The sequence below is a fragment of the Apteryx rowi genome, unplaced genomic scaffold (genome assembly GCF_003343035.1).
Source record: "Apteryx rowi isolate R43461 unplaced genomic scaffold, aptRow1 scaffold_355, whole genome shotgun sequence".
Taxonomy (NCBI): Eukaryota; Metazoa; Chordata; class Aves; order Apterygiformes; family Apterygidae; genus Apteryx; species Apteryx rowi.
In genome coordinates, this window is record NW_020450030.1 from 846066 (window position 1) to 853498 (window position 7433).

Below are 7433 nucleotides of genomic sequence, written 5' to 3' on the forward strand. Positions count from 1 at the left end.
CGCACTTCGTTGCTGCGCGGAGTTTCTCGCACATCCGCGACCTCCGGGCGGAGGGGATGCCCCGGGAGCGGAGAGCAGGTCGGGGGCCGCTGCGGTGCTGGCGTGTTTTGCTCTAAAAGGGGAGGGGCGCGGGGGGGATAAAACGTCATCTGCTGCACTTGTAAATATTTCAGGCATCTCGCTAAGGTTTTTGTGTTTTTATTTTGTACAACAGTGACTAAACAGACAGCAAAGAGGATTTTCTTGCCATTTTCTTCAGTTACAGTTTTGGTGTGAAACACGCCAGAATCTTTCAGAAATTATTTTCAGAAATAAAATAAAATGGGTGTTATTCCATACATTAAACTATGTCGAGTAACAACATTAACACTGCTGTGCTTATTTAAAAAACTGCTTCCATTTCAAAAATCGTATTATAAATATACGCAATGTTCCTGATAAATTTGCTTGAAGTGTTGTTTGTTGTCATTACATCTTCAGCATTCTTAGAAAAATACTATATCCGTCAGGCTCCTAACCAAATTTTATCAGTTTTTAGTTTTTCTTGCTCGTGAATTCAGTTGCATACGATTTATAACAACTCTTGACACCCCAGTAATAGGTGAAAGTGATTTGTCCTTCATAGATGGCAACCCCCAGCAGGGAGGACTAAGCCATCGGCAAGGTGTAGTTTGTAGATGCTCAAGGGAGTCCAGAGTTTCTTCCATATGACTGGGTCCAGCTGAGTCTCTTCATCCCTGGGGTCCCTGCTGCACAATTCCCTCAAGAGACTTGCTATCTCTTTTTGCCTGTTTCCAAGAGGACAAATTCTGTTCTCAGAAACACAATTTGAGATCACAGTTAATCTGCTGAAGTAGAAGTCAGCAAAGTTACTCCTGACTTCTCTCACTATAGAACATGAGCCAAAATTAAATTTGCTAAAAATGCATGTATCTGGTATAAACTGTTTTTTTTTTTTGGGGGGGGGTGATCCATTTTTTAGGACATCGTCCAGTAAATATGATTGTTGCACTGTTCTCAAATTCTGGTGGTATGCATCTTTACATAGGTCTTTACTTACAGAGAAACAGATATACTCCAGGTTTAAATTGGTACAGGATGGAGAATTCAGTGACTGTAAGGGGAATACATCAGGTTCTACATATGAATGCTTTTTGATCTTTTCTCCCCCATTTGATTATTTTAGGTCTTTACAAAGGATTTAGAAAAGATTTTGCAACTTTCTAGCAAGCAACAGAAAAGGAAAAAAAAAAGGACGATATATATTGCTATCATGCCTTAGCTGAAATCCTTTATCTTACAACTTCAGGCAGAGGAAAACCAGAAAATACAAATTTTAACCATTCAATATTATTCATTATTTGTTTTAAGAACCAAAAATGTACTTAGTGCTGTAGAAGACACAAGGAAAAGAAATAATAGTCTTTTTAATACAGTAATACTCAGAAAATCTGAGTCAATTCTTGAAGTGTATTAAACAAGCATTGGTAAACTACTCTATGTGCAGCTGATTCAAAATTTAAACTGGTCTTAATTTAATATAATTCATTTTTAAAGTGAAGTATACTTAGTACAAGTAAGATCGATTTTTATTTCTGTTTGGGAGGTTTATTGATTTTTAACATACCCACCTTTGAAGCATACCTTTCATTTATTCAGACTGATTTTCCTGAGTGTCATGCCTGCCAGCATATTGAAACTCTCTCTTTGTGATCCTAACGCTTTAACATGAGAACTCCCAAAGTCCTGAAATCTTAGTCTGAAGACTAGGCCTTCTGTCAGACATGCTCTAATATCACTTCTGGGTACAAACCTTGCCTGCGGAGTACCCCCTGGCATGCCTCAGTCGCCTGCGGAGTGGCCTCCCTAGATCCTAAGACCCTTCCAAAGTGATGAAGAAAAATAGTCCTGAAGAGGAAAAAGCTGGAGGAAATATATAATGACCAGACATGTTAAAAGAAAGCAATTACAAACAATCATCAGTGGAAGGGTAGAAATGTTGTTGCAGCCACTTCAGAAAAGCGATAGTTAATATTGACAGTGGCTAAAAGGAGTTTTCTGTTTTCCATAGTTCACTGTACTTATTCTGTTTTCCATATTTCAGTGTTCTGCCTTTCAGAAGATAATCTGAAGGGATATCTCGAAAAGGCAATAAGATCAGAACTATTGGAATAACAACATCAAAGTCAATAGTAAGAGGTAATATCTCCAGAACAGGAAGCAGAACGTCAAAATAGTAACAGCTGCTGCTCACAGTTGAGGTTGGTAACACCGGGCATACACAGCTATGTGCTGTAGGGATATGTGAGTGCATCAGGATAGCCTTATAAACACAGAATGCCCTAAAGATACTGAAACAAATGACTAATCAATTTGTAAATAACTGAAGGTTAATAAGGTGATAGAAAATGGCCAATAGAGGTATATCAAGAATAAACAGTATAAACTAGTCTCGTTTCCTTCTTTGACAAGGTAACTAGCCTCATGGGTAAGGGGAAAGTATGATAGATGCTGACATTAGCAAGTCATTTTCTGCCATGCACATAACATTCTTCTAGGCAAACTACATTATAATCAAGATTTAATTGCTGGAATGTGGACACTTAACAGAGTTTAAAAAAACAAAACAAAACTCCAAACTCTATATTCAGAGAATGGTTGATGGTCAATCTGGGAGTATATAGAAAGAAGACTCTTCTAAAAAGCTGTTAAGGCTAACATGCTATTGAATGATTCCATTAGTGACTGAAAATTAAGTGCAACTATTAAAGGATGATACCAGAATGGAACGGGATGTTAGCAGTTTGAAAGGCAGGACTACAATTCTAAATTTTCTCAATAAACTAGAGAAAATACATGAAGTCAGTAAAACGTAATTCAATCAAGACACAAACATAATATTGCACTCAAGAAAGAAATTCAAATGCATAAATACAAAATAACTAGCTAGGCAGCAGCACTCCAGAGAAGGATATGGGGATGAAAATGGATCATCTTAAATTTGTGATAAACTATGGACATTCCATTACAAAAAGGCAAACATTCTGATGAGGTATATATTGCATATGGGAGGTGACCATTCTGCTTTTGTCATTTGCTTCACTTATGCTTGGATTTCACATAACAAGTTGGTATTATTTCAAGATAGCTAAGGAATTACCAGTTAAAAGTGTTGGGTCCCATTCAACCAAAGACTAATTTTTGTTTATGTTCCTAGTCAATTAAGGAGCTCTATGAAAGGTTGCCCAGCCAGCAAAAGTCATGTGATACTTTATATTATTTGAGAAATCTACCTATACTACATTAAGAATATGAATGTCCAAAGAATAAACAATTGTGATACTGAAGGTTTAAGGGAGAATGCAGGAAGTGCTTCAGCAGAAAAAAACATGAGAAGATAAAGTGGTCTAACAAATTGTAAATCTTTTTCCCAAGTTCTTATGCAAAAGATAAAACAATTCCTTTCAATATTTACATGAAACCCAGATTTAAGTGCTTTATAGTCAGCATTTATTATGGTGTTTCTTCACCCACCTGTAAAATATAATTTGTCCTAGCAAAGTCTTTAATGCTTACCAGTGACCACTCAGGTGCTATCGAATGTAGAAAATCTGATGGCTGTAGTATGTTCAATATCCTCCTAGGCTGGCGGATCTAGTGCCCTACCATCACAAGCAACCAAGAAAATGCCATCTTCAAACAATTCGGGTTTGGCTTCATTTTGGCTATTTGCTAACAGAAGCTTTCTAATTTTCACAGTAAGTGTAGTCATACTACTTTATACTCATTTGTTTTTGTGTTAATGTCTGGTATTTAAGTGAAATTGTTGCTTTCCTCCCCTGGGGATTGCTACCCTGATATAGTTATAAACAGAGAACGTATCCTCTCTCACAACCTCCATTTTGTCAGGCTTCCTTTGGTGTGTCTGAATCTGAGAATAAAATAGCTTCACTTCACGAGATTAACTATTACCTATTCCAGCAATGCAACTCTCAACTTACTTTCATTGTCAATTAAAGCAGAGCTAGAACATTGTTCCCGGCATGAAAGTATAAACTACTACTGATTTTTTAAATCCTTATATAATGAGCTTGCCAAGTCTTTTTCAGCTTCTCTTGAAAGCGTTGTAGAGTCATACCTGCCCCATCATAATTGGAGAGATTTCTCCCAGTTCACCAGGTGGTTGTTAATGTCACTGAACACCTAGAAAACAACAGTATTTTAGATTTCGTATAGTTTTTCCTTCCCTTCCAGGGTCCATAGTGAATGGATTAATTGATGATGGCCAAATTTTCCTTCATTTTTAAATTAAGATGGCTTTGAAAGCAAAAGAACAGTGGGAAACATTTTGCACAAGCATGGACAGTCATTGTATTACTTCTCTTTGCCTTTCTATAAGGGAAACTGGAGTCCAGTAACTGTTAACTCCATCTGTTGACAGTACCAAGGAAGGCAGTGCTGAACTGCCTTCTGTCCTGTCTCTGAAGAAAGACGCTATTCCACCAGAAAAATCTCTGCCCTGAAATCTTCCAGTGCACATATCTGCTGAAACAGCTGTATCCATTGGTCTTGCCGTTACCTGACATGCACAGGATACCTCTATATTTCTTTGGGATTTTGCTTTTTTGCAGGGTGGGGGAGGGAGCAGAGGAAAAGGTTGGGATTTTGGGAGGTATTTTTGGAGCAAGAAAGGAGAAACTGCTTATAAAAAGTCAGACTTGTTAAGGATACTTGGAATGCTAAAATCTCTCAAACTTTTCTGGCATGGAAGCAAAAAATTGTTATAACCTGCTTTTGTCTAAGCATACAAAAGCTTTCTGGCACTCACTATTTTTATTGTTTTATATTTTAATATTTTATTTATTTTTATTGTTTTACTTCCTTTTTCTTATCATTACATAGGATGAGGTAAATGTATTTCAGTTGTGTCAGATTAGGTTTGAAACAGCATCAGTCCTAGAGAGGACACTGGAGAATCTTTATGCTCTGCTTATAGCTTAAAAATAAACATGTGAGAGCATTTTTTTTTATTTCCTGAAAGGAAGTGGCTTTTCTCAATATATAACTTAGAAAGGCATTTTCTAGAGAAATATTATTTAGCTATTAAAACTGGTAGGTATTTTCAGCTGGGTATATTCCGATCATGAACAATTTTTGACTCATTAGCCACAACCTTTGAAGAACAATGCTTTAATGTGAACATGAAATATATCTCTCCTCACCATGTTGGTGACTCAGAGTTTCCACCAAAATATTTTTGCTTCTCACCCTCCCATTCTTTTTGTGTACCTGGCACTTTGCTCTACTCTCTGAAAACATAAAGCACAAGAGACAGGGAAGGCTTTACTGTAGAAGCAGTTCCACAAGGATAAATCTAGTAGAAAAGAAAAGATTCTCTAAGCAGAGCAAGTGGATGACCCCCAAATATTTATTTTAAATCAGGCAGTGTTAAGGATGCATGCCCTTTAACACTCGCAGTCTGCATTATCGAACAGCTCATTTTCAGGCAGAATGAAGCAGACTCAAATGTGGCTGCAAAGCACAGTCAGATGCTCACAAAGAGGAGCTGCCAGGCCAGCAATCAGCCCTCTTGAGCAAATGGCATGAGTACGAGGAAGGATCAAGGCCTTTTTTCACCTTTCCTGCTCAGTTACACCTGCTGGATGAAGTAAAGATGTTAGATGATGAAGACTACAGCCAGAAGAAAGGCATAAATATATACTTTCATTTCCCAGGAGCATGTGGAAAGGATAGAAATTAAATTTAATTCAAATTTCTGAATTACAGAATTTTTCACTGCCCAAAGCTCCACTGCGAGCAGCATATATTAAGGGTACAGGGTAAAAGTTTCACTGCAGCCATTTAGAAAAATATATATTGAAAAATATTTATTCTGTATATGTGTGTCTTAGCACCTTTGCACAGCTATAGTGAGAATCCTGAAACTAATTCTAAGACAAAATGGTAGCATGAAAGTGAAAAGAAAGAGGGAATTTTTTTCAGATGAACAGTCCTCTCACTCAAAAATGAATTAATCACACAGCTCCAGTCTCCAGCTACCTGAGGCATCTGTAAGCAGAAACTTTGGATATGACCTGGGAAAAGTAAGAAAAGAAGGACATTTTACTATGTGGGAGCTTGTTATAGTCCCCTAGGGTTGAAGTCAGATATGGATAAAGACCTTCAGTGTTGCTAGAATGATTACTATTACTAAGAATTGTGTGATTCTGTTATAGATTGCTGCTAGCATTGGGAGAAACCGGATATTCCTGAATACAATAAATTTCATCATCAAGCAATTACTGAACCAGCAAGAGGCGGTTCAACTGGTTTAAATTTGTTTGGTATTTTATGAAGAATTTCTAGAAGAACTGGCCACAGAAAATAACAGTGGATTGCATTATTGATTCTGTTTAACATAAATGAAGATAAGCAAAAACATGTGTGAGGTCATTGATTATAAAATGGCTAACTTTGATAAATTAAGGAAACTAATTTATGAAGCCAGCTGCTCTGAGAACTCAGATGCCTCAGAAAGAGGAAGGCTTGAAATTGCTTTTAGTGAACAGCATAATTTTGAACCTGTATTCCAAGGAAGYAAAAATGGTTAGGGACAATGGTTTCAGATCTAAATTTATGTATAAGCACATGAGAAAACACATTAAATGAAAGCAGAGGTGTCAGACTTTAATGTGTATTGTAATTTATAAATAAAAACACAATGTTTATGTCAATACCAATGAAGAAAAAAGGAAGAAGTGGGCTCCACTGACAACAAGGTGAAACTGAGTGTATACTAGATGTACTTGAAAACAGAAAAAAACACTTTGTCTATGCTTCTAGGACCTTGATCATAGACAAAAGGTAAACCCAGGTGTGGAACTGGATATTTAGCTACACATTTAGGTTATATGAAAAAGAACTGCAATGATTATGGGACCACAATTCACTGTGATGAAGAAAAGCAGCCAGGATCCTAGGATATGTTGGTAAAGGTCACTTGAAAAAATTCTTATGCTCCTGGGCTGAAGAGGAATATCACTCTATCTCTGTATGCTAGCTTGCATCTGAGGATATTCTGCAAGTATGACCAAAGAACAAATAGTTATGTTTCGGAAAATACAATTGAATACAAGTAGTTTTTTGCAATTTTGGATAGGAGAATGAAGATTATTTCATCCAATTGAAATTGCAACTTTTTAAAAATATATTTTTAAGGTAGGAACAATGGATTTAAACAGACTTATCTCAGCGCTTCAAAGACTAAGACATTTGTATAGTTCTAAACATAGGAATAATTTTTTTGAAATCTACAGAGATACTATCTTCTTTCTAAAACTGTGGACATGTCTGATTCCTCTCATTTAGGATTAGAGATCATGGAAAAATTTAACTCAAAACTGGAACTACCCCAGTATCCTGATAACATGGGT